Source organism: Scyliorhinus torazame, chromosome 10 (assembly GCF_047496885.1).
Source record: "Scyliorhinus torazame isolate Kashiwa2021f chromosome 10, sScyTor2.1, whole genome shotgun sequence".
Taxonomy (NCBI): Eukaryota; Metazoa; Chordata; class Chondrichthyes; order Carcharhiniformes; family Scyliorhinidae; genus Scyliorhinus; species Scyliorhinus torazame.
The window spans coordinates 116,665,337-116,692,989 of record NC_092716.1 but is presented as its reverse complement, the minus strand read 5'-3'; the positions used below and the strand labels follow the sequence as shown (position 1 = coordinate 116,692,989).

The 27,653-nt window shown below is 51.7% G+C and overlaps 1 protein-coding gene across 2 annotated transcripts in view; it reads right to left on the bottom strand.

Moving 5' to 3' along the window:
• The window catches only part of necab2 (N-terminal EF-hand calcium binding protein 2), a 384,124-nt gene that overhangs the window by 149,039 nt on the left and 207,432 nt on the right, over nt 1-27,653 (bottom strand). The window lies entirely within an intron of this gene.

Here is a 27,653-nt window from a genome sequence, read left to right as displayed (position 1 = left end):
GCCACTTCTTTTGAGCCATGACATTGTTTATGCCGCACAACAATCTACCGAGTTTCAAAATTAGGCAGTTACCCCATGTCACATGTAGAGAACCTACGTGCCAAAAACTGACAGAAGGGCCAGTCTAGACATGAGCCATGCCTACCCCCAACTCAAACTGAATGAACCCTCCCATAAATATGTCACAATTAACACACCTAAGGACCTGTACAAGTATACCTGCCTGCCCTTCGGGGTCTTGTCGGTGCGTGCCATATTTCAGCAAGACATGGAGAATAAACTCCAAGGGTTACGCAAGGTGGTGGACTATCTGGATGGCATTCTGATTACAGGAACTATTGAACAGGAGTACCTAGTGAACCTATACAAGGTCCTCTGGCACTTTTCAAAAGCAGGAGCAAAACTTAAAGAGAAAAGTGCATTTTCCAATTGAGTGAAGGAACCTATCTAGGCTACAGAGTGGACAAAAAAGGCCTACACTCCATACAGGACAAGGTCAAAACCGCACCTATCCCCCGAAACGCCATGGAATTGAAACCCTTCCTGGGACTAGTCAATTATTATGGTAAATTCATCTCGAACTTGGTTTCCTTGTTGTCATCATTGCATCTATTATTGAGGAAACACCAGAAATGATCCTGAGAGGTGCCACAAGAAGAGGCCTTTGAAAGGGTCAAACAGCAGCAATTATCGTCTGATTTATTGGCCCATTACGATTCCAAGAAGAAGCTCTTAATGACGTGTGGTGTCTCTCCTTATAGAGTCGGGGTGGTCCTACACGTCCAGGACTCTTCCGATGCAGAGCGGTGCTACTCGCAAATCGAGAAGGAAGGTTTGGTGGTTATTTTTTGTATAAAGAGGGCAGCACGGTGGTGCAGTGGTTAGCATTGCTGCCTCACGGCGTTGAGGTCCTGGCTCTGGGGCACTGTCCGTGTGTGGTTTGCACATTCTCTCCGCGTTTGCGTGGGTTTCGCCCCCACAACCCAAAGATGTGCAGGGTATGTTGATTGGTCACGCTAAAATTGCCCCTTAATTGGGAAAAATGAATTGGATACACTAAATTTATACAAAATAAATAAATTTAGAGTGCCCAATTCTTTATATAAAAAAATATATATTTGGCATAAAGAAAATTCACCAGCACATCCTTGTGATAGAGACAGACCACAAGCCCTTTTTAAAGAAGATATGGCAATCCCTCCGATTGCCTCTGCCCGGATACAGCATTGGGCCTTGTTACTAGCAGCCAATGAATATTCCTCAGAGAATCGTTCCGGAACGCGAACAGCTAATGCTGATTATTTGAGCCGTCACCCGCTGCCCACAAGTCTAGCTCACTTGCATGCATTAGAAGAGGTCACAAGGCCTTGAATTTCTCAGAAACCCTCCTGGTATTGGCAAAGCAAATCAAGGCCTGGACACACTTTATCAAAGCTAAAACATGATCCTGAATGGCAGGATCCGAGGAAAACCCTCTGATGGCATGAAAACATACTCAGTGTCGAGGACGGTATAATCCTGCAGAGATCCCAGCTAGTTGTTCCCTGCCAGGGTGGCATCCAATCCTAATGCAATTGCATTAACAGCCACCCTGGGGTTTCCAAAATGAAGATGCTCGCCAGGAGCTATGTTTGGTGGCCCTGGCTCAACACAGACATCACAGATCTGGTTAAACAATGTAAACTAATGGCAGGAAAACCAGAAACTCTCACCCTTTGGCCTCCCTACACCCATGGGGGTGACCAGGCAGGCCATGGTGCATGTAGATGCATGTAGACTTCGCCGGGTCTTTCTTGGGGCCTATATGCCTGATCTTGACGGGTGCGCATTCCAAGTGGGTAGAGGCACATTGCACGGCCTCCACGACCTTCCACACCACAATTGAGAAACTTCAACAATGTAGCCCATGGCATACCGGAGGTCTTAGACTCCATAAATGGCACAGCCTTCACTGGTGGGGGTGATTCAGGCCTTCATGATATCAAATAGCATCAAACACATTCGGAAGGCATCATATCACCCATCGTTCAGCGGCACAGTGAGCAGTGCAGACCTTCAAGAATGGTATGAATAAGCAGTCAGCCACTTCTATAGGTTGGCACTGTTTTATTTGATTACAGGACCACTCTTCATACCACAACAGGAGTTGCCTCGGCAGAACTATTGATGGGCTGATTGCTTCACACTAGGTTGAGTTTGTTATTTCCAAACTTTTTAAAAATAAATTTAGAGTATCCAATTCATTTTCTTACAATTAAGGGACAATTTAGCATAGCCAATTCATCCACCCTGCACATCTTTTTAGATTGTGGGGGCAAGACCCACACAGACATGGGAAGAATATGCAAATTCTACACAGACAGTAACCTGTGCCCAGGATCGAACCCGGGTCCTTGGCGCCATGAGGCAGCAGTGCTAATCATTGCATGACCGTGCTGCCCCCAGTTATTTCCAAAATTGGCAGGGAGTGTAGAGTCCCAACAGAAAAATCAGAAAATAAATCACAATGTCATAAGATCTGAGAAAGTGTTTAAGACGGGTGACCCAGTCTATGTACAGAATTCCAGAGATGGTTCCAGTTGGGTCCCTGGCGTCAGAGTAGAAAATAACGGGGCCTGTATCCTGCAAGGTCAAGGACGAATTCTTTGAGGAGGTAACGAAGTGTGTAGATAAAGGTAGAGCAGTTGATGTCGTATACATGGATTTTAGTAAAGCGTTTGATAAGGTCCCCCATGGTCGGCTCATGAAAAAAGTAAGGAGGCGTGGGATAGAGGGAAATTTGGCCAAATGGATAAGTAACTGGCTATCACATAGAAGACAGAGGGTGGTGGTGGATGGAAAATTTTCAGACTGGAGACCAGTTATCAGCGGTGTACCACAGAGATCAGTGCTGGGTCCTCTGCTATTTGTGATTTTTATCAATGACTTGGAGGAGGGGGCTGAAGGGTGGGTCAGTAAATTTGCTGATGACACCAAGATTGGTGGAGTAGTGGATGAGGTGGAGGGCTGTTGTAGACTGCAAAGAGACATTGATAGGATGCAGAGCTGGGACGAAAAATGGCAGATGGAGTTTAATCCTGATAAGCGCGAGGTGATTCATTTTGGTAGAAAAAACTTGAATGTGGATTACAGGGTCAACGGCAGGATTCTGAGGAATGTGGAGGAACAGAGAGATCTTGGGGTTCATGTCCACAGATCTCTGAAGGTTGCCACTCAAGTGGGTAGAGCTGTGAAGAAGGCCTACAGTGTGTTAGCGTTTATTAACAGGGGGCTTGAGTTTAAGAGCCGCGGGGTTATGCTACAACTATACATGACCCTGGTGAGACCACATTTGGAGTATTGTGTGCAGTTCTGGTCACCTCATTATAGGAAGGATGTGGAAGCATTGGAAAGGGTGCAAAGGAGATTTACCAGGATGCTGCTTGGTTTGCAGGATAGGTCTTATGAGGAAAGGTTGAGGGAGCTAGGGCTTTTCTCTTTGGAGCAGAGGAGGATGAGAGGCGACTTAATAAAGGTTTATAAGATAATGAGGGGGATAGATAGAGTGGACGTTCAGAGACTATTTCCTCGGGTGGATGTAGCTGTTTCAAGGGGGCATAACTATAAGATGCAGGGTGGGAGATATAGGAGGGATGTCCGAGGTAGGTTCTTTACTCAGACAGTGGTTAGGGTGTGGAATGGACTGCCTGCTGTGTTAGTGGAGTTGGATACTTTAGGAACTTTCAAGCGGTTATTGGATAGGCACATGGAGCACACCAGAATGACAGGGAGTGGGATAGCTTGATCTTGGTTTCGTACAATGCTTGGCAAAACATCGAGGGCCGAAGGGCCTCTTCTGTGCTGTAGTGTTCTATGTTCTAAGACAAAGCTTTGAGGAAGCACCTGGACCATCTCAGAAGTAGTTGAAGCCTCGTCTCCTACTCCAGTGGTGGTCTTCGCTTGAGCATGGCTGCCCGTAGAATGTCCATATCCCCCAATGGTGAGGACTCTGGTTCTGACATGGAGATCGAGGAATCGGGTGTTCCCCCGATAGCCAATGCTGAAGTAGACCCCATGTCGTTGACCCTGAGGCGCTCCCTGCAGAAGTGAAGATTGTCGATCCATTTCACACCTCCCAATCCGGCTCCATCTACTACAGACCCGAGACCGATTACGAAGAGGTGCAAGAGGTCTCTTCATCATGGAAGCAGCATCGAGAGTGAAACTGATTTGAGGTGGGAGGGATGTTATGACGACCACAAAGGGCACCAGGGATCATCGATTGATCTCCCAATGGGGTTCGTGGAATGAGTTCCCCAATTGAGTGGGTGGAGGCTCATCCGATAGGAACCATTCAGCAGGAGTTTAAAACCCATAGCCCAGACCTGGACCGGCGTTCCTAATGGTCCCAGGCTAGGAATCAAGCGCTGTACATCACGGCAGAAATTCTTTTTGTTGTTGGATTAAAGAAGTCTTTTGATTGCCTTGATGACGTGATTACAGTACTGAATGATAAGAATTGGTGGGCAGCACGGTAGCAGGGTGTCTAGCACAGTTGCTTCACAGCTCCAGGGTCCCAGGTTCGATTCCCAGCTTGGGTCACTGTCTGCGCGGAGTCTGCACGTTTTCCCCGTGTCTGCGTGGGTTTCCTCCGGGTGCTCCGGTTTCCTCCCACAGTCCAAAGATGTGCAGGCTTGGTGGATTGGCCATGTTAAATTGCACTTAGGTTAGGTGGGGTTACTGGTTTGCGGGGATAGGGTGGAGGTGAGGGCTTAAGTGGGGTGCTCTTTCCAAGAGCCGGTGCAGACCCGATGGGCCAAATGACCTCCTTCTGCACTGTAAATTCTATGATCTATGACATTGGGGAGAACTCCCCTGCTATTTGAAAGTTACCATGTGATCTATTATGCCCACCTGAGGAGGCAAGAGTTTAACATCTCATCTGGAAAGCAACAAGGGATCACTCTCCTCGTACTGCTGATCACCAAAGGTGGCTCAATTGTACCAGTACAGACTGATTCCTGATGGGTACATTTGCCAGACTAGTAGTGTGGTGCTAGAATGAACAGAGGGGAAAAACCTATTTTACCTTAATTCAACTTAGTTGATTGAAGTATGACAGGGAACGAGCCTTACTATAATTTTACAGGCAAAGTTACACTTGGAGTACTGGATGCAGTTTTCATCTCCTTATTATAGGAAGGACACACTTGCCCTAGAGAGACTGCAGAAGCTCAGCAGACTGATTCCTGGGGGATGGGGACTGATTGTCCTCTTAAGGGGAGATTGATAACTCCTGAAGTTTCGAAGAATCTAATTGAAACATCTGAAATCCTTAAGGGGTTTGACAGGATATGGACTGAGAGATTGTTTTGCCTCCTGGCTGGGGAATCTTGAACACAGTCTCAGAATAAAGAGTAGGCCAATTCTGACTGAGCTGAGGAAGAATTTTTCATTCCAAGGTTGCGATTCTTTGGAGTTCTCTACCCTATTGTCATGGGGATGCTCAGTCATTGAATATATTTAAGAAAGATACTGATAGATTTTTGGGTACGAAAGGAATTAAAGGGATTTGGGGTCAGTCCAATTTGAAGAATAATAGGCCAGCCGTTTTCTTGTTGAATGGGAGAGAAAGGCTCAATGGCCTACATCTGCTCCTATTGCTCACCAATCTACCTTTTGGAAATCATCTATCCACACAGTAATGGCAGAGTGAGCACTGCACAGCCCTCATGGAGACAAAGTCTCATCTTCAAACTGATAGCAGCCGCAATCACGTTATGTGACATGATGACTGTGCTAAATGGGATAGATGCAGAACAAATCATGCAAAACGGGGTCCAAAAAACATTGTGCATCAGCAACAGCAGAATTATATGCAACCGCAATATGTAACTTCCTGGCCTGGCACATGCCAAACCCTTCATCAACATTGAGCCGGGGAATCAAACATAGTTCAGTGAGGTGTGCAGAAGAGCATTCCAGGAGCAGCACCAGGCATACTGAATAAAAACCAAGTGCCTATCTGGGGCTACTTGCTTGATAAGCGGCAGTAGCTGCACACAATCAACAGAGCCAAGTCATTCCATAACCGTGGGATCTGCAGTCCTGCCGCATCCAGTCGTGAATGATGACGTACTATTAAAACAACCAATTGGAGTAGGAGATTCAACAAATGTTCTCATCTGGAATGATGGGTTAGCACAGCGTAACAGTGTGAAACACATGTCTGAAGCATTTGCAACCATCTTCAGTGGAAGCGTTGAGTCAATGATCCATCTCAGCCACCTTCTGAGCTTCGCAATATCGCAGATGCCAGTCTTCAGCCAATTCAGTTCACTTTAGAAACAGTTGAACGCACGGAATACAGAAAGCCTATGATATCGACAACCTGCTGAAGACATGAATAAGCTGTGTCCCAAGTGTAACTGTTCCAGTACAGCTACAATACCGGCATCTTTCCAGCAATGTGGAAAATTGTCCAGTCCACAAACAGCAGAAGACATCCAAGCCAGCCAATTACTGCTCTATCAGTGTACTCTCAAAATCATCAACAGATGGAAAGTGTCATTAACAGTGCTGTCAAGTGGCACTTCCACAGTAAATCCTGCTCACCGACGCTCAGTTTGGGTTCCACCAAGGTTGTTCATGGGAAATAATTGCAATTCCCAATCCCCATCATGAATGGGGTTCAATGGGTTACCCACACTTGGCGGCATAGGGTAGATGCACACTGATCCATTCAGTGTAGCGCACATGCAACCTTGGACATTGTGATGAACGGTTACTGCCTTATCATCATGTAAGGTGGTGTCCCCTTTAAGACCAGGCTTGGAACCCTGGGGACTCCGCCTCTGGCTCCACCCATCTGGGAGCCATACATAAAGCCTGCCTCATGGTCTGTATAGCAGTCAGCTCTCGTCCAAATCTGTAGCATAGTTATTAGCCTAATAAAGCCTTCTTTACAGTTTAATCTCTAAGCATCATTATTGAGGGTACCTCAATTTATTAGGCTAAACTAGATTCAGGATGGACGCAGGCCTAAAACCAGAGAAGCTCAATCTGGAAGCACGAACGCCGGAGGCAAAGGAAATTTTTTAATACTGGCTGCTGTGCTTCGAGGCCTACCTGGACTCCGCAGAGACTCCCATCCTGGGGCCACGCAAGCTGCGTCTACTCCACGCCCGGGTGAGTCACAGAATCTCCGCCACGCTCGAAAAGGCGACGAGTTATGAGGAAGCGATTGAGTTGCTCCGCAAGCGATTTGTCAAACCCGTCAATGAGGTGCACGCCCAGCATCTGCTCTCTACCTGCCGGCAGCGCTCGGGGGAATCGCTCGACGAGTTTGTTGAGAAACTCACCGCGCTGGCCAGGGACTGTGACCATCAGGATGTGACAGGGGAAGTCCATATGAACCTGCACATCAGAGATTCTTTCGTGTCCAGCATCCGCTCGACCTACATCCGGCAGCGACTGCTCGAAAACGGGGCAAAAGACCTCCAGGAGACGCTAACGCTCGCCTCCTCGCTGGAGGTGGCCCGACATAACTTGGGTACGTACCCCGCGGACTCTGCCAGCCCCCCTCGGACTTCCTCAGACTCGCCCGTAGTACAGGCCTGCGCCACGCGGCGACCCGCTCACCATGGGGGCACACCTTGCTTCTTCTGCGGGCAGGGCCAGCACCCACGCCCACGCTGCCCAGCCCGCTCCACGATCTGCAGCGACTGCGGGAAGAAAGGTCACTTTGCGAGGGTCTGCCTGGCCAGACCCAGGGGCCAGAAAAACAAAGAACAGCCGGCCCGAAAATCAGGCTCTCAGGCCCGTAGGACTCGCAATGCTGCTGCGCACCGACCCGACACGTCCTCTTCTGACGCGTCATCAGCCTCGTGCGAATCATGGGAGCGGCCATCTGGTCGGCGGCCATCTTCTCGACCCGACACGTGCGACCAACGGCAGCGGCCATTTTACGACTCCGACTACTGGGTGCGATCACCCTCGATCAAACTTGGCCAAAACACCTGCAGAACTCCATGATGCAGGTCCAGGTCAACGGGCACGACACTGCATGCCTCTTCGACGCCGGGAGCACGGAGAGCTTTATCCACCCTGAAACGGTAAGGCGCTGCTCCCTACGCACCCATCCCACATCCCAAACCATAGCCCTCGCATCTGGGTCCCACTCGGTACAAATCATGGGGTACTGTATTGCGGATCTCTCAATCCAGGGTGCCAAATACACCCGTTTCAAATTTTATATCCTCCCTCACCTCTGTGCCCCCCTGCTGCTCGGACTGGATTTCCAGTGCAGCCACCGAAGCCTGACACTGAAGTTCGGCGGACCCTTGCCCCCCCTCACGGTGTGCTGCCTTGCGACACTGAAAGTCGCACCCCTCTCGCTATTCGCTAACCTCACTCCCGACTGTAAGCCCGTTGCCACCAGGAGCCGGCGCTACAGTGCCCAAGATATGGCTTTTATCAAGTCAGAGGTCCAGCGTTTACTGGGAGAGGGGGTCATCGAGGCTAGCAACAGCCCTTGGAGAGCGCAAGTGGTGGTAGTCCGGTCCGGGGAGAAGAAACGGATGGTCGTGGATTATAGCCAGACCATAAACCGATTCACGCAGCTTGATGCGTACCCCCATCCTCGCATCGCGGAAATGGTAAATCGGATCGCCCAATACCGAGTCTTTTCCACGGTCGACCTCAAATCTGCTGACCACCAGCCGACCAAAAGACCGCCTCTATACTGCCTTTGAAGCAGCCGGCCGGCTCTTCCACTTCCTCAGGGTCCCCTTTGGTGTCACAAATGGGGTCTCCGTCTTTCAAAGGGCGATGGACCAAATGGTGGGCCAGTACGGTTTGCGGGCTACATACCCGTACTTGGACAATGTCACCATCTGCGGCCATGATCAGCAGGACCATGACGCTAACCTCAAAAAGTTCCTCCAGACCGCCCGAGCCCTTAACCTGACCTATAACGAGGGCAAATGCGTTTTCCACACCACCCGGCTGGCCATCCTCGGCTATGTCGTGGAAGACGGGGTCCTAGGTCCCGACCCCGACCGCATGCGGGGAGTTAAGGAACTCCCTCTCCCCCGCAGCCTCAAGGCCCTCAAACGGTGCTTGGGGCTTTTCTCCTATTACGCCCAGTGGGTCCCCAAGTATGCGGACAAAGCCCGCCCACTCCTAAAGACCACCACTTTTCCCCTCTCGGCTGAGGCTCAATTGGCCTTCAACCGCATCAAGGCCGACATCATCAAGGCCGCCATGCACGCGGTGGACGAAACCATCCCTTTCCAGGTAGAGAGCGATGCATCAGACATTGCCCTGGCTGCTACCCTAAATCAAGGAGGCAGACCAGTAGTGTTCTTCTCCTGAACCCTCACCGCCTCCGAGATTCGACACTCTGCAGTCGAAAAGGAGGCACAAGCCATTGTGGAGGCTGTGCGGTGCTGGAGACACTACCTCGCCGGTAGGAGGTTTACCCTCGTCACCGACCAACAGTCGGTCGCCTATATGTTCGATAACACGCAACGGGGCAAAATAAAAAACGATAAAATTTTGAGGTGGAGGATCGAACTCTCCACCTCCTCGTACGATATCAAGTATCGTCCAGGGGAGCTCAACGAGCCCCCAGATGCCCTGTCCCGCGGCACATGCGCCAACGCGCAGGAGGACCGTCTGCAAGCCATCCACAATGACCTCTGCCACCCGGGGGTTACCCGGCTCGTCCATTTCATCAAGTCCCGCAACCTACCTTACTCAACCAAGGAGGTCAAGGCCATGGTCAGGGCCTGCCAGGTCTGTGCGGAGTGCAAACCGCACTTCTATCGGCCAGACAAGGTTCGGCTCGTGAAGGCCTCGGGCCCCTTTGAGCGACTGAGCGTGGACTTCAAGGGGCCCCTCCCGTCCACCAACCGTTATGCCTATTTCCTCACCGTGATCGATGAGTTCTCCCGTTTCCCATTCGCCATTCCCTGCACCGACATGACCTCAGCCACGGTGATTAAGGCACTGCACAGCATCTTCACCCTGTTCGGTTTCCCTGCTTATATCCACAGCGACCGGGGTACATCGTTCATGAGCGATGAACTGCGTCAGTATCTGCTCAGCAAAGGCATCGCCTCGAGCAGAACGACCAGCTATAACCCACGGGGAAACGGGCAGGTGGAGAGGGAGAACGCGACCGTGTGGAAGGCTGTCCTTCTGGCCCTGCGGTCGAGAAATCTCCCAACCACCCGCTGGCAGGAGGTCCTACCCGATGCCCTACACTCCATTAGGTCACTCCTCTGCACGGCCACAAATGTGACCCCTCATGAGCGATTGTTTCTCTTCCCCAGGAAGTCTACCTCCGGGGTCTCGCTTCCACCTTGGCTGACGGCTCCGGGACCTGTTCTTCTCCGGAGGCACGCGAGGAGCCATAAAACGGACCCCCGAGTTGAAAAGGTCCGATTGCTCCACGCCAACCCCAGTTACGCCTACGTGGAGTACTCCGACGGCAGGCAAGATACGGTTTCCCTCCGGGATCTGGCGCCCGCTGGATCCTCCACCACAGACGCCCCTTCCCGTGCCGCTCCCCTGCAGGACCCGTCGCCCCCTACAACACACCCCCTTCCGGCCCTACCACCTGTTGGTGAGCTCCTACCGTGCGCCCCCCCTTGCGCCCCCTTTACACACCCCACCGGCGCCGGCTCCGCTACCCCCGGCCCTGCCTAGTTCCTCTGCCCCGACCCGGACCGAAGCTCCGACCGCCGTGCTCCCGGATGTGCCGGGACGTCCGTGCCCGCCGCACCACCGCCCGAACTGAGGAGATCGAGGAGGACGATCCGGCCGCCGAGACAGATGGACCTATGATGGCACTTCACCCCAGCCGGACTCCTTTTTAAACAGGGGGTGAATGTGATGAACGGTTACTGCCTTATCATCATGTAAGGTGATGTCCCCTTTAAGACCAGGCTTGGAACCCTGGGGACTCCGCCTCTGGCTCCGCCCATCTGGGAGCCATACATAAAGGCCTGCCTCATGGTCTGTATAGCAGTCAGCTCTCGTCCAAATCTGTAGCATAGTTATTAGCCTAATAAAGCCTTCTTTACAGTTTAATCTCTAAGCATCATTATTGAGGGTACCTCAGACATCTAAGAGCATCACTGACCGTGGGGCTGTACGGGGCAACGGGGGGTGGGCAATAAAACAGAAACACCCACATCCCATAAATTAATTTTCAAAACATTTTTTAAAAGGGTCAATCGGCTCCTGACAACATTACAATCTCAGTCCAAACATGGACAAGAGAGCTGAACTCCAGTGATGACATCAAGGTCACATTTGACTGAGTGTGGCATCAAGCAGCCATATTAGAATTGAGTTAATTTGAATCAGAGGGAAAGCAGTCCACCATTTTAGATTTAGATCTATGGTTATGTGTACCGAGGTACAGTGAAACGTACTGTTCTGTGTACAGTTCAGACAGATCGTTCCATACATGGAAAACATAGGACATATGATAAATACACGATGTAAATACATAGACATAGATATCAGGTGAAGCATACAGAGTGTAGTACTACTCAGTAGAGAAGATGCAGAGAGATATCTGTTCAGTCCATAAGAGGGCCATTCAGGAGTCTGGTAACAGCGGGGAAGATGATTTTGCTTTCTTGGCCGTAGCGTTGACATGGTTAGACCAGGACAGATTGTTGGTGATGAGTACACCAACCACCTCGGCACCAGTGATGCAGACAGGGGTGTGTATGAAACCTTGCTTCCTGAAGTCAATGACCAGCTTCTTAGTTTTTCTGGCATTGAGGGAGAGATTGTTGCCGTTACAACACACCGCTAGTTTCTCTATCTCCCTCCTGTACTCCAACTCATCATTGTTTGAGATCCGACCCACTATGGTCGTGTCATCAGCATACTTGTAGCTGAAGTTGGAGCCGCATTCTGCCACACAGTCGTCTGTGTATAGGGAGTATAGTAGGGAGCTAAGTACGCAGCCTTGCAGGGCCCCGGTGTTGAGGACTATCGTGGAGGAGGTGTCATTATTTATTCTTATTGATTGTGGTCTGTGTGCTAGGAAGTTGAGGATCTCGTTGTAGAGGAAAGAGCCAAGTCCTAGGTTTTGGAGTTTGGATATGAGCTTGGCTGGGTTATGGTGTTGAAGGTAGAGCTGTAGTTAATGAATAGGAGTCTGACGTAAGAGTCCTTGTTGTCGAGATGCTCCAGGGATGAGTGTAGGGCCAGGGAGATAGCGACTGCCGTGGACCAGTTGTGGCAGTATGCAAATTGCAGTGGATCAAGGCAATGTTGGAGGTTGGAGTTGATGTGTCTCATGACCAACTTCTCGAAGCAGTTCATAATGATAGATGTCAAGGCCACCGGACGGTAGACATTAAGGCAGGTTTTTGTTTCCTCTTTGGCACCGGTATGATAGTGGTCGTCTTGAAGCAGGTGGGAACCTCGGATCGGAGTAGGGAGAGGTTGAAGATATCCGCAAACACACCCGCCAGCTAGTCTACGCAGGATCTGGGTGCACGACCAGGGACTCCATCAGGACCCATTGCTTTCTGTGGGTTTACTTTCAAAAAGGCCGATTTGACTTCTGAGGCTGTGACGGTAGGTCTGGGTGTATCCAAGGCTGTTGGGGCAGTTGGCAACGGTTTGTTTGCTTCCTGCTCAAAACAAGCATAGAATGCATTGAGTTCATCTGGGAGGGGTGAGCTGCTGCCGGAGATTCTACTTGGCTTTGCTTTGTAGCCTGTTATATTGCTTAAGCCTTGCCACAACTGACGAGAGTTTGTGTTGTTAGTCTGTGACTCTAGCTTAGTCTGGTATTGTCTCTTGGTGTCCCTGATAGCTTTGCAGATGTCGTAGCTAGATTGCTTGTGTAGGTCAGGGTCATCCGTCTTGAACGCCTCAGACCTGGACTTCAGTAGAGAGTGGGTCTCCAGATTAAACCATGGTTGGGGAACGAAACTGCTGCTGATGAAGAGTAGCATTTATAGCCATCCGTAAATGTCCTTGAGAAGTGTGGTGGTGAGCTGCCATTGTGAACCACTGACGTCTGTAGAGTGGGAGCTCCAGGACATCACTGCAGGAGTTCCTCAGGATAGTGTCCTAGACCTAACCATATTCAGCTGCTTCATCAATGACCTTCCTTCCATCATAAGGTCAGAGTGGGGATGTTCTCTGATGATTGCACAATGTTCAACACCATTCGTGACTCCTCAGAGTCCATGTCCAAATGCAACAAGACTTAAACAATGTCCAGGCTTGGGCTAACATTTGCACTACACAAGTGCAAGGCATGACCATCTCCAACAGGGGTCCATCATCCCTTAACAGTCAATTGCATTACCATCGTGGAATCACCCACTGTCATCATCCTGGGAAATACCATTGACCAGAAACTGGACTGGTCTAGCCATATAAGTACTCTGGCTACCAGAGCAGGTCAGAGGATGGGAATTCTGCGGTGGGTAACTCACATGCTGACACTTAAGGCCTGGATTTTTGCAGAGCCATGACAAATCTGGAGGGCTTTGGAAATAATTGGTGGGATCCGATTCATGGGTAGCGAGCCCACATCCAGTACTCGTAATCTCTCCGGCTCTATTTTGAGGACAGACAAATTGTTCCTATGCCCTCCCACCACCCTCAGCAATTTTCAATGTGTTTGGCCGGCTTATCGAGGGCTCAGAATTCACAAGCTCTTAAAGCTTGGACCAAAGTCTGGATTTGTGAATCTTTTGAAAGGTAAGTTAAAAACCTGTTACCCATTCCTTCATAACATCATTCTTCCTTCAAACCCCCCATCCATAAAACCTCCAAGCCCACTCATCCAGTGTGCACAATGGAATGAATGAGCCATTTAATAACTACGGTAAGTCTTAAAATGCTCATGAAAAGAAAAACAGCCGTCAATAATGAAGCCACCTGGCAAATGTATCAACAGGGTCTGTTGCAGAAATCAAAATATTGTCCTAATCTTGCTTTGCAAGGTATGCCCACTTTGTTTTCTGAGGAATTGCTAATGGAGCAATCACCAGCAAACATCCCGACTTCTGACTTTATAATGGAGGGAAGGTCATTCATGAAAGAACTGAAGATGGTTGGGCTTCAGACACTGCCCTGAGGAACTTCTGTTACTGGGACTGAGATGATTGACCCCCAACAACCAGTCATCTCCCTTTGTGCTAAGTATGACTCATATCTTCCCAGGCCCACCTATGATGGCGACTTGGCCCACCCAAGTGGTGGATCAAAGAAAGATTCCTGGTCACTATCAGTTCCTCTATCCCCTCCCCAAGTCAACAAGCAGCCTGCCGCCCCGTCTACACCCCCCCCCCCCCCACTGCTAACCTAGATCCATCGAGCCTAACCTAACTGGCCCAACAAGTCGCAGCCCCATCACTCACTTGATTTTCGTTAATTAGCCTACTTCCTAGCGCTAGATCACTCCCTCCCCCCAGGTCCCACCTAATCCTTAACCACCGCCTCCACTCCTACCCCAAGCTCATCCCTTCCCCCTGGTCCCATCCCAATCCATATTTAAACAAGCTCAGGGAAGAAACACCCCATAACCCCACCATCCCAACATACTAAACCCATCAGAAGAGTAAACATGAAACAGAGCAGAGGAAACAACCCCTATCTAACCATCTCTACCATTACCCCAACCCAGCTCGTATCAACATAAACCTGAACAGTACAACCCCAACCACCCTGCAGCTAATCCGCATCCTTCAAACCGTGTCCAGTCTATGATCTCTGATGAAGTCCTCAGTCTGCTCTGGAGTTTAGAAATAAAAGTCCTTTGAGTCAAACGCAACTCACAGCTTTGCAGGGTACACCACCCCAAACCTCATTCCTCGATTGTACAAGACCGTCTTCACCTTATTGAAAGCTGCCCGACACCTCAATTCCAACCTTGGGTGACTGTGTAAAGTATGCACTCTTTTCAGTGTCTGCGTATGTTTCCTCCGAGTGCTCCGGTTTCCTCCCACAGTCCAAAGATGTGCGGGTTAGGTGGATTGGCCATGCTAAATTGCCCTTAAGTGTCCAAATGTCAGGTTATGGGATTGGGAGAGAATGGGGTCTAGGTGGGCTGTTCTTTCAGAGGGTCAGTGCAGACTTAATGGGCCGAATGGCCTCCTTCTGCCTGTTGGGATTCTATTCTATTATCGAAAAGCAGCAGGTTTTAGAGGATGAGTTGAAAGCCAGGTGGGACAAGGAGCTGGGATCCATTTTAGAGGAGGAGTTGTGGAGTGAGTCCCTCTGCAGGGTAAATGCTACATCATCCTGCACGAGGCTAAGCTTAAGACAACTAAAAGTGTGTTTTAGCTCACACCTCACCATGGCCAGAATGAGTTGCTTTTTTGAGTGGGTCAAGGATACGTGTGAGCAGTGCTCGAAAGGACCTGCTCACCATACAGACATGTTCTGGTCCTGACCCAAATTGATGGGCTATTGGAGGTTCTTTTTCCGCACCATATCGGCAATCCTGAATATTGACAGAGCCCTGCCCGTTAGTCACTATATTTGGAGTGTTGGACCAACCAGAGCTGAGGACGGGAGTGGGGGGCGGATGCTTTGGCATTCGCATCGCTGGTAGCACGGTGACGCCACCCAATGTCGAAGCATGGCTGGGTGATTTAATGGAATTCTTGTACCTTTAGACGGTCAAGTTCACGATAAGGGGGTTGATTGACGGGTTCTATCACAGATGGTGGCCATTCATTTTGCACTTTAAAGAGTTGCTCATTGTTAGCTGTTAGTGGATGGGTACGGAAGAGGGGGGTCAGTGAGGGGTGATTATTCTGGGCTGTATTATGGTCATTGGGGTTCATGTTACTATTGTTGTTTGTTCTTTCTGATATATGTGTTGGTATTGTTGTATTGTGTAATTCTTTTCTCCTTCAAAAAAATGTTAAATGTTCAATAAAAATATTGTTTAAAATTCAAAACAAAAAGAGAACAGCAACAATACTTCCCTTCCCCCTGGTCCCATCCCAATCCATGGTGCTCCATTACCTCTTCACTGCCCTGCTTGCCATCTCTTTATTAATCATTTCCCATTCTACTTTCTGTCAGCCAACTTACTTTCAGCAGAAGAACTTCATCAAAGGCATCACTTGATCCCCTCTTGGAGATGTTGCTACTTCAAACAAGTCAGGAGGTCATCAGGCATTATTGTCCTCAGAATTTTTCATGACTCTGGCTGTGATTCAGTGATTGCACTGTTATTTCTTGAAACAGCAGATTGTGGGTTCCAGTCTCACACGTGGAAGCCAGGCTGACTCTCCAGTGTAGTACTGAGTGAGCATTGCATTGTCAGAGCTACTGGCTCCGACAGATTAAACCAAGTTCACCCTCGTAGGTTGAAATCAATGATTCCACGGTGCCATCTGTAGAGACCCCAGTGTCCTGTTTGTGGGATCCTGCTGTGCACAAACATGCTGCTATATAAACTATATAACTGCAAGACTTTCCATTTTGACTAATATTTATTTGATAATTCAGACACAGACATTCCTTTGCTGCATTTCAGCCAGCTCCGAATGATCGACACTCACTCAAATCTCCTCCTGTTTAGTGCAGGGGACCCCCTTGATCTGAAATGAGACTTCTGACCTTCCTCAGGCATCATTTCCACATAGGAAATACTCAGAAATTGGTAACTTGGGGAGAATGTCGAAGTTCGAGTAGGTTCTTATCCATCAGCCATTCATATCATCCTTCCTGGATATCTGCCAAAGGAACTTTTCTTTAAAAGCAACCACTCGATTATTATAGAATGATAGAATTTACAGTGCAGAAGGAGGCCATTCGACCCATCGAGTCAGCACCTGCCCTTGGATGGAGCACCCCACTTAAGCCCACATTTCGAACCTATTCCCGTTACCCAGTAACCTACCTAACCTTTTTGGACACTAAGGGCAATTTAGCATAGCAAATCCACCTAACCTGCACACCTTTGGACTGTGGGAGGAAACCTGAGCACCTGGAGGAAATCCACGGGGAGAACGTACAGACTCCAGACAGACAGTGACCCAAGCCGGGAAGCGAACCTGGGACCCTGGAGCTGTGAAGCAACTAAGTTAACCACTGTGCTACCGTGCTGCCCAAAATCATTCCTCCCACAGTCCAAAGATGTGCAGGTTAGGTGAATTGGCCATGATCAATGCGTTTGGTTACGGGGACAGGGTGGGGGTGTGGGCCTAGGTAGGGTGTTCTTTCAGAGGGTCGGTGCAGACTATATGGGCTGAATGACTCCTTCTGCTCTGTTGGGATTATATGGACATTTCTCACCACCCCTTCTCTATACAAATTTTCCAAAGGTAATATTCGGCAGGGAGAGGGTTACTTATTGTGTAAAGATGTGGGGCGGGATTCTCCGACCTCCCGGCGGGTCGGAGAATCGCTGCGGCACCGCGCGAAATGCGTGATACCTCTCCTTCGCCGGATCGCCATTCTCCGATGCATGCCAAAACGGGCGCACGCTCATGGCACCCAGCTGCACGGAGGATCGCCAAAAACGGCCGTAGCGGCGATTCTCCAATGGAGCTGGGATTCTCCGGGCCGAAGTCCCGACGCCGGCAGCGTTCTAACATGCTATAAAACGACAACCAGTGCTGGCTGACGCTGCGGGAGGAGGTGGGTGACGGCGTGAAGCGGCCCCCGGGCGGGGTTTGGGGATGGTTGACGGCATTGGGGGTGGGGAGCCCGGGAGGGGGAGCGGCACGGCCATGTCTGCAGGCAGTGTGGGGGAGGCTGCCGGGTGTGGGGGCTGGGTGGTCCCACACATCCGCTGCAGCGGGTGGGGGGTGGGGCCGCATATCCGGTGGGTGGAGGGCTGGTCCCACACACCCGCTGCCGGGGGTAGGGGGGGCACATATCCGGGGGTGAGGGGGATGGTCCCACACATCCCCTGCCGGGGGTGGGATGGTGAAGGAGCGGTGGGGGCGACAAAGGCTGCAGGCGGCCATGGCCCGACATGGCAAGGTGGATCCAACGGCCAGACCCCATGACGGCGGACACACAGCTGTCCACCCAACCTGTTTGCTGTCGCGGCACAGGCGTCCTGGCCGTCCTGACATGTGCCAGACCCCCCACCAAACTGGCGGCACCCACCAGCGGGTAGGTCCAGGGCGGCGCACACGGCAGCCCCCCCGGTGAGGGCAGTGCCAGACGGTGGCCCTGGCAGGGGGAATGGCCGACAGGTCTCAGGGCACCGAGGGGGCAGGGGTGGTGCGCGTGCTGACAACCGGGCTGGCCATGTAGCCCATGGTGCCTGGTTGTGGAAGGGGGTACACCAATTCTAAAACCCTGTCTACCCGCACCCCGTACAGATCGTACAATGTTTAGCCATCTCCGAGCGTTGTTGGCTGCTGTGGTGGAACTGCTGCCCTGCATGAGGCCCAGTGGGAGCTGGAGCACGGGCGTGACAGGGAGGTGGCGGAGCCTGTTGTAGAGCAGCGGGCTGCAGTGGGGCACGTGCAAGCTGCCCAGGTGGCAGGGCCACACGCCCGAGAGGTGCAGGAGGAGCACCACACTGTGCGGGAGCCACAGCACGAGGATAACGAGGAGGAGGGTGTGCCACGGCCACGGAGGCGTCCGATGCGACAACGTGTGTACCGGCCCGCATATCCTTCATGGACCTCCTGGACAGGTCGTGCAGGAGGAGACTCCGGGTGACCGTCGCCCACATCTGGCACCTGATGACACACCTGGCACCATGTGGGACCTGGGGTGGACATGCCCTCCCGGTGGCCGTCAAGGTGACGGTCGCCCTCAACATCTTCGCGACGGGATTGTTCCAGTCGCCGAGTGGGGACCTGTCCGGCATCTCCCAGCCATTGGTGCACAGGTGCATCCGGGCCGTCTCCGACGCCCTGTACGCCATCGCAGACCGGTACATACAGTTCCCTGTGGACCGCGACAACCAGCATGCCCGCGCAGAAGGTTTCACCGCTGTTGCCCGGATACCAATGGTGCAGGGGGCAATGGATGGAGTGCACATCGCCATGCGGAGGAGGACGGCCTGGATGAGGGGAACTCTTCTCCAGAAGAGGGGGATGGCGAGGGTGAAGCAGGTACACAGGACATGGGGGGTGGATGACGCCTATATGGAGCCTCCTGTTGCAGGAGGCTGCCCTGTGCCGCCGGTTGGGCCAGCAGGCACGGGTGTCGCTGGTAGCTGCACATTTCAGCGACCACAGTGGGGGTCAGTAGTCATTGGCATGGGCACAGACAGCAGAGTTCGGCGCCTCCCTCACCACCAACCACCCTCACCTCCCCCACCACCACATCACCCTCACCTTCCCCACCACCACATCACCCACGTGCATGCCACCCCTTCATGACTCATTCACCTGCGGCACAACGGGATGGGGGCACACGGTTGATGGTGTAAGCGGGTCTGGTACAAGGCATGGAGGATGACAGCCCGCCCTGCGATGGGCTCCGAGCCATACATCGTTCGACAATGTCTGACTCATGGCCACATCAAGACCCTCAACCTGGGTGGACCCTGCACGCGGCCCAAACACTGCATTCCATGGCCCTGTCGCATGGCTGGGGGCAGGTTGGCATGGGAGAACTGTGTGGGGTGTTGCGCATGGCCGCACGTCACACACACTGGAGCTCACCTTCTATTGCAACATCCCTCACACACACTGGCACACAGGCCCCACTCCACCCCCGCATGCATCGGACAGAGCACAGAGGCAGCTCACATAGGTGTGGATTGTGTTTTATAACAGACGTTCTGTACATGTGCCCTAGCCCATTTAGCTATTCTGTGCCCTGCACCCATGCCAACTTACTCATCAATGTCTACCTTTCTGGCCTTAGGGGCCCTATGACTGCATCTCGGTGTTCCCCCAGACGGTACAGCACAACTGGAGGTGGACGCCTGCGATTCCTGCACTGTGACTAGGGTCCCCTTTGGCGGCCATTTCCTGGGGCGGCCCGGCCTGGATGGGCCAGGCTGCACCTCGGGCAATTGGGATGGCATGGTGCCACCCTGTTCTGCCCTCTGCCCACCAGGTGCACCAGGGACGGTAGGGTGGGGGAGTCCGAGATGGTGTGGGGTTCCGGCACCCCCTCTGCATAGGGAGCCGGAATGGGCCACAGCACCTCCTCCTCCCTCAGGGTGCCCAGTGGCCACCAGAGCTCTCCATGGGATGGGTGTGTGAGCGGATCCAGCACCCGGGCACCACCATCACCTGGCACTGCCAGTCCTGGAGGCCCGCGCTGGTATCGACCATGTTCTGGACGTTCGCAGCCATGGAGCTCAGGGAGTTCGCCATCCCTGTCTGGCTCTGTACAACGCCGTCTATCATCTGGGCAATGGCGCTGATGCTCTCAGCGATGGCCTGCTGGGACTGGGCCATGGCCTGCTGAGACCGCGCCAGGTTGTTGAGCGCCTCTGCGATGTTCAGCTGGCTCTGGCTCATGGCTGCCTGTGAGACGGCAGCCCTGTCCTGGGCCGCAGAAGCCTCACAACTAAATTGGCCAACCGAGGTGAGAGTATCTGTGGTGGTGGAGGGTGCAGGGGACAGCTGTGACGCAACCTCAGTGTCTTCATCAGACCTGCGGTCGGGGGTCCCCTGGAGTGCCATGTCCTGTATGTCCATCCCCTCCGTGGTTGTGTCGTGTCGTGTTCTTTCATATCTGTCTGTGCCCTATGTGCTAGTGTCCTGTGTCGTCATGTCACGCCTGTCTGTCCCCTGTGTGCTAATGTCCTGTGTCGTCGTGTCGTGTCTGTCTGTTCCCTGTGTGCTGGTGTCCTGTGTCATCGTGTCGTCGCTGGACTGGGCCGGAGGGCTGTTGTTGGAGCTGCCCTCCCCACCGCTGCTAGAGTCCCTGTGGGCTGGCCACCCAGGCACTGGCCGGGGGCGGTGTCTGCCAGATGCTCCGGGTCGGTCACCGCGTGGCCCTGTGACACACAATACACCATCATGGTTAGGCAGGTGGAGGGGGTTGGGTCGCGGTATGGGGTGAGGGGGGAGTGCTGAGGGGAAAGGGCTGAGGGGAAAGAAAATAGAACATAGAACATACAGTGCAGAAGGAGGCCATTCGGCCCATCGTGTCTGCAGCAACCCACTTAAGCCCTCACTTCCCCCCTATCCCCATAACCCAATAACCCCTCCTAATCTTTTTGGCCACTATGGGCAATTTATCATGGCCAATCCACCTAACCTGCACGTCTTTGGACTGTGAGAGGAAAGCGGAGCACCCGGAGGAAACCCACGCAGTCACGGGGAGAACATGCAGACTCTGCACTGATGTGATGCAGCGGGGTATCGAACCTGGGACCTTGGCGCTGTGAAGCCACAGTGCTAGCCACTTGTGCTACCGTGCTGCCGTAAGAGCTGAGGGGAGAGTGCTGAGGGGAAAGGGCTGAGGGGAGAGTGCTGAGGGGAGAGTGCTGAGGGGAGAGTGCTGAGGGGAGAGTGATGAGCGGAGAGTGCTGAGGGGAGAGGGCTGAGGGGAAAGGGCTGAGGGGAAAGGGCTGAGGGGAGAGTGCTGAGGGGAGAGTGCTGAGGGGAGAGTGCTGAGGGGAGAGTGCTGGGGGGAGAGGGCTGGGGAGAGAGGGCTGAGGGGAAAGGGCTGAGGGGAGAGGGCTGAGGGGAGAGGGCTGAGGGGAGAGTGCTGAGGGGAGAGTGCTGAGGGGAAAGGGCTGGGGGGAGAGGGCTGGGGAGAGAGGGCTGAGGGGGAAGGGTTGAGGGGAGAGTGCTGAGGGGAAAGGTACACTTGGTGGTGTGCCCCCGATCTCGGCATGGGCAATCTCCCGGTCCTCGGGCACACCAGCTATGTCTAGTGCCCTCTGCTCGTGCACGGTGAGGGGCCACAAGTCAGGTTGACTCCTTCCAGATCGGGACGCTATCGTTAGTTATGGGCGCTGTTCTCCTGGGGGGGGGGGGGAAATGACAGCATTGTTAGGCGGTCCGATGCTTGCGGTTGGATCTATGTTGGCATTGGTGCACAAGGCACACAGCCAACGCGGCTTGCATGGGTGGTTGCAGCCATGCGGGTCACGGCTGTGGTTGTACCGTCCCCCTGGGGTGGGGGCGGGGGTGGTGCCAGGGGCTGATTGCTGAGTACTCACCCTGGCTGCCTTCAGTTGGTCGTTGAGCTTTTTGCGACACTGTTTGCCAGTCCTGGGTGTCAACGCGATGGCACTGACATCCGCACCCACCTCCCTCCACAGATACCGGGCCATGTTGGGTGGGACCCTCTGGCCGGGTCCAGGGTACAGACACTCCCTCCTCTCCTCGACGGCATCCAGGTCGTGGTCGGTGAACCGGGGCGTTGCTCGGTGTGGCGCCATGCTGCTCCATCGGCGGCCTGTGCGTTCGCGTCACCTTATATGCGACGCAGTGCCACGTTGATTGCGTGTCGCCGCGTCTCCGATGCTGCTCTGTGGCTGCGCCGTCGCCACGCCCCTGCTAGCCCCTTTGTACGGCGCAGAATGGTGTCCCGGGACAGGTGCCGACGGCGGAGTGAAACACTCCCATTTTCATGCCGGCACCGACAGTCTGCCTTCGGAGCAAAGAATTGTGCCCGTGGAGTTGAAAATCTGGGCGGGATCCTCTCAGCCCGGGGCTGGGCCGGAGAAACCTGTGACCGGCGCAAATCGCGCCACGCCGCCCCGACTCCGCAGAGTGGAGAATCGGAGTCACTGGCGCCGGCGTGGTTGGCGCAGCGCCGGTCGGGGGCCGCTCTACGGGGCCGGCCCACCGGTTCTCGGCCTTCGTAAAAACGCTGCATCCCGCCGGCGCCATCCACACTTGCTCTCAGCCGGCGAGAACTCACCGTTGAAGAGTTGGGGGGCGGTTAGTGGGGGGGGGGAGGGGCGAGTCCGACCCCGGGGGGGTCTTCGATGTGGCCTAACCCGTGATCGAGGCCCACTGATCGGCGGGCCGGCCTCTCTGGCTGGGGGCCTCATTTCATCCTCGCCGGCCCCTGCAGTCCTGCGTCATGTTGCGTCGGGGCCGGCGCGTTGAAGGAAGCCACTACGCATGAGAGCGTTGGCGCCAGTGCCACTGCGCATGCGTGGATACCGCGGTGCCCAGTTCACGCCGGGATCAGCAGCTTTCCGACGGCGTCAACACTTAGGCTCAGGATCACAGAATCCCGCCCTCTATTCATCGTATGTTAAAAGATTGGTGCCTATAGCTTCCCTTCCTCCTCCTCTCTTCCACACGCTAGCTGCTCTTGGGAAATTTCTCGCGCACTAAAAGGTTTCAATGATTCCTCGGCAGATTTTTGTTTCAAACAGAACATCTGTCGTAATGAATGGGCTGTTTCAGCTTGAAATGCTGTGGCCACACAGATGCTAATATGAATCAAATGATTGAAAGCTGAGTTGACTGTGTTTGTTATTTGCGACAGTCCCTCAATGCAAGTAATCAAATCTGACAGTATTATGTGAAGGAAGCAACTTACATGTGAACAAAAAGAATATTTAAATGCAGAGAGCCCGACCTCCATCACAGGCCGAGCGACAGCTCACGGAATCAGAAAGGCTGTCCCATTAATCGATCTGTCACAGGAGATTGGTTTTTGTTCCTCTCCACCCCTTCCCTGAAGGTTTGACTCTTGCCAGGGCACAGCTCCAGGTGCACTGTATATCCTCCACCACCATCCCCAACAGCAATTCTTCATGTCACTGAAGAGATCCATAGAATCCTGACAGTGAAAGAGGCCTTTCGGTCCATAAGGTCTGCACCAACTCTCTGAAAGAGCACTCTACCTGCCCTATCCACATAACCCCACCTATCCTGTACATCTTTGGACACTAAGGGGCAATTTAGCATGGCCTTAACCTGCACCTCTTTGGACAGTGGGAGGGAACCGGAGCATCCAGAAGAAACCCACACATGGGGAGAACATGCAAGCTCCACACAGACAGCACCCAAGGCCAGAATTGAACCCAGATTCCTGGCGCTGTGAGGCAGCAGTGCTAACCACTGTGCCGCAGGCTATTGAGCCATTGGGGGAATCGGAGTAGAGTCCTCTCCTGCCTTCCCTCCCCCGAGTAAAGAATCAATGAATGACAATCAGGATCAGAAATCCCAGCTGAATCTAGTTCCTAGTCAAGGGATATTAAGAGTTGGGGTGGCACATTAAATGCTGCTCAGATGAAGCTTGCAGACTGATCTTGGACACTGACACCTTCCAATTGACGATGAGTTCACTGTCACCATGAGGCAAACAGCAGCAGCATCACAGAAATGTCACCATCACATCCAGGTTCTCCTCCAAGTCATGCACCATCCCAAAATACATCACCGGCCCTCATCGATGCTGGGTCCTGGAATTCTGAACAGCATTTTCTACATGGATTGCAATGATTCAAAAAGGAGCCACCTTGTTATGCACAATAAAAGCTGTTTTTTCTTTTATGTAAATGAAGCCCTGTGCTTCGTTGGCTGTTTTTAGGCCCTTTTAACCTGGGTCACTCCTGTCTCTGATTTGATGTGTTTGTACATGTTGATGCCCTCTCCTCCTCTACCCCATTTAACTCTCAATTTTGGAAATAAAATTAGTGTGCATAGGATTGGGGGAAATATACTGGTATGGATTTAGAATTGGTTAACAGACAGAAAGCAGAGAGTAGGAATAAATGGATCATTCTCAGGATGGCAGGCTGTTACTAGTGGAGTACAGCAAGGGTCAGTGCTAGGGCCCGAGCTGTTCACAAACAAACTAAATGATTTGGATGTGCCAATGGCAGAAAACTGGGTGGGAATGTAACAAAATCAGAAAATACTGGACAATCTCAGCAGGTCTGATGGCATCTGTGGAGAGAGAAAGGTGGTCATGTTTCGTGTCTGGATGACCCTTTGTAAGGGGTTGTCTGGGAATGTCGGGGGGTGGGGTACCCTTGTCTGATGTCAGGTAGGGCTGGAGTCGGGACAGGTTGCTGGGGAGGTGAATGGTTGGGGAGCTGATGTGAGCAGTTCTATATGGAGCTTGGTCTGGGCGTTTAAACAGTTACTCTGGAGTTAGAAATGTTTTTTTCCCATCTAACTCTTTCAGAGTAACTATCAGGATAATACTGGCAGAACCATCCGAAGTTAACGATTTCAATTCCTTCTGTCAATGGTGAGCCTTTCTGGACAATTGCCAGGAAAACCTTTAACCTGGGAACTTCAGAGAGGGGATCCCCAGTGCATCAGTGGGATAACCCCCCAAAATGTGATGCTGGGGCCAGGAAATCATCTCAGGTAAGGGGCAGGCCATTTAAGACTGAGGCGAGGAGGAATTTTTTCACCCAGATGGTGGCGAATCTTTGCAATTCTCCACCTGGAATCACAAATCCAAAATACCCAAATGCTCCACTTGGCAGCCCAATTTAATCTGGGGTCCTTCCACACTTCAAGTGCACTGACAGGACCTACAGTCGCTCAGTGAAATGTTAATCGTTAATAGTTGCATTTTCAATGTGGAGAAAGAAGGATGAATAACTGACTGCACCTCAGGAAGTGCTAAAGCCCGTTCCAGACGGGAAATACTTCTGAAGTGTTCTGTATAGGGGACACAGTGATAATTTTGCTTCCCACAGACAGCAACATTATAATGAGAATAAAATATGTTGTAATGATATTATGTGAGGGATAAATGTTGGCTTGGATATTGAGAAGGACCCCCTGCTCTTCTTCAAAATATTGCCATGAGAGGGCAGGGGGGACTCAATTAATGTCTAGTCTGAAAGACGGATAATAAGGTCCAAATAATATTATAGGTGCGGTGCCCCTTTAAGGGAGGGCAGTGAGGCGCTGTATTCAGGTCAACTCAGAATTAGCTGGGGGGCACTGGGATTAATTTACTCAGTGGTGCCCATTTATAAAATTGTGAGTGATTAACTTGTTCTAATGAATTTACTTTCTCTCTGGTATCTTATTAACACATTAATCAGATGCTGAATATGATGGCGGGAACTAAAATTGAATGAGTACCCCTTCAGGGTATCCTTGTCCTGGAAATGATGACATATGAACATCATTGTTCTTTTTCTGATTTCCCCATAACCCAAGCTCACAGTGTGAATGAAATATCCTACGTCAAACACACTCACCTTCACTCAGCACTACTCAATCACTCAACCCAACCGCCCTCGCTCAGCAGCTCTCCTGCCAATGCCCAGGTCTACTCTAATTATAAGTTACAACGAAGGCTCAGGGATTCAGCAATCGAGCAAGTTCAAGTTCCTTTTGCTTGGCCTCGCTCTAATTGGCAAGGCATTCAGACATTAATCAGCGGAGCGCACGCAAGAAACCTTGCCAGCATTTGAAGTCATCCGTTGTTCCCGGGGGATTTATCTTCTTTTCCTCGGCAGCTGATTAATGCGCAGATTCTGAGCTGAGGCTTGTGCATGTTCACTGACATTAACACAGAACAACGAGGAAGGCAGACTGAGAGACTGAGCCTCATCATTAACCCATCCATCTCCCATTGCAGTTCGTCACTAAACTGCTGCAGATCTTACTCTCGGCTCTCATTTTTGGGATAAATTAGGATGTCTCCAATGCATCCCAGTGGAGTTAAGCTGAATTATTGTCTAGCAACCAGCAAAAGGCTCTTTAGCAGGGAGCATTCACCCTCCCAGCCACCATGGGAGGCTGAAATGGCAATCTCCTCCCTGGCACCAGTGCCCTCCCATCCTGTCCACACAAGGATGGCGACAAGAAGAGAAATCACAGCTGCCAGCGATGCACTTGGGGAGTCTGATCATCTGCTCCCACCCACCCCCGTCCACTCCAACCAATAAAACGTTGTGGAGACTGGGTGTGCAATGCAGACAGTCAATACCAGCCTCTTGGGAAGACAAATTTCTATTTGAGAGTCGGCTCTCTCTGTGGGTTCCAGTGTACAGTTGAAACACTCGGCTTTACTGAGACACCAGCGGCGCTTCAATAGGAATGATAATTTTTCAGGCATAAATTAAGGTATATTCAAAACATCAAAATACGACAGGGTAAGGACCTGATTAGCTGGCATCAGATAAACTCTTTGGTTAAACTGAGAATGTGTATTATTGATCAATCTCTGGCTCTATCTGATGACAGGTTTATAGCATTTTTTTGAGTAAAAAAGTCACATCGGCCATCAGCCTTTCAGAAAGACAATACTGAGACAGGCAGTCACTTCCATAAATTAACTTTAAAGTCACATCTTTGAAAACCCAAGCAGAAAGCCCCATTGCGCTTCAGGACACAAGTGTGGCCAAGCTGCTTGGTTCAGAGAGACCCCCATATCCAAGAGTACTACCTACAGTTTCCAGGCGATTGAGTCAGAATGACTACATGAGCTACACAGTGTGAGGTCTGAAGACAAGAACTACATTAAACAAGAGAGAGAAAGAGAATGAGAACGAGTGAGAGAGAGAGGGAACGAGAGAGAGAGAGAGAACCAGAGTGAGTGAGAATTACTGAGCGAGAGAGGTAATGAGAGTGAAAACAAGAGAGAATGAGAAAGAGTGTGAGAGAGAGATCAGAGAGAGGAAACAAGAGAGAGCATGAATGAGAGAGAGAACGAGAGAGAGAGAAAATGAGAAAGAGGATAAGAGAGAGACAACAAGAGAGAGAGAAAACTAGAGAGAACAAGAAAGGGAGGGAATGAGAAGGAAAGTGAGAGAACGAGCGAGAAAGAACAAGAACAGAAAGAAC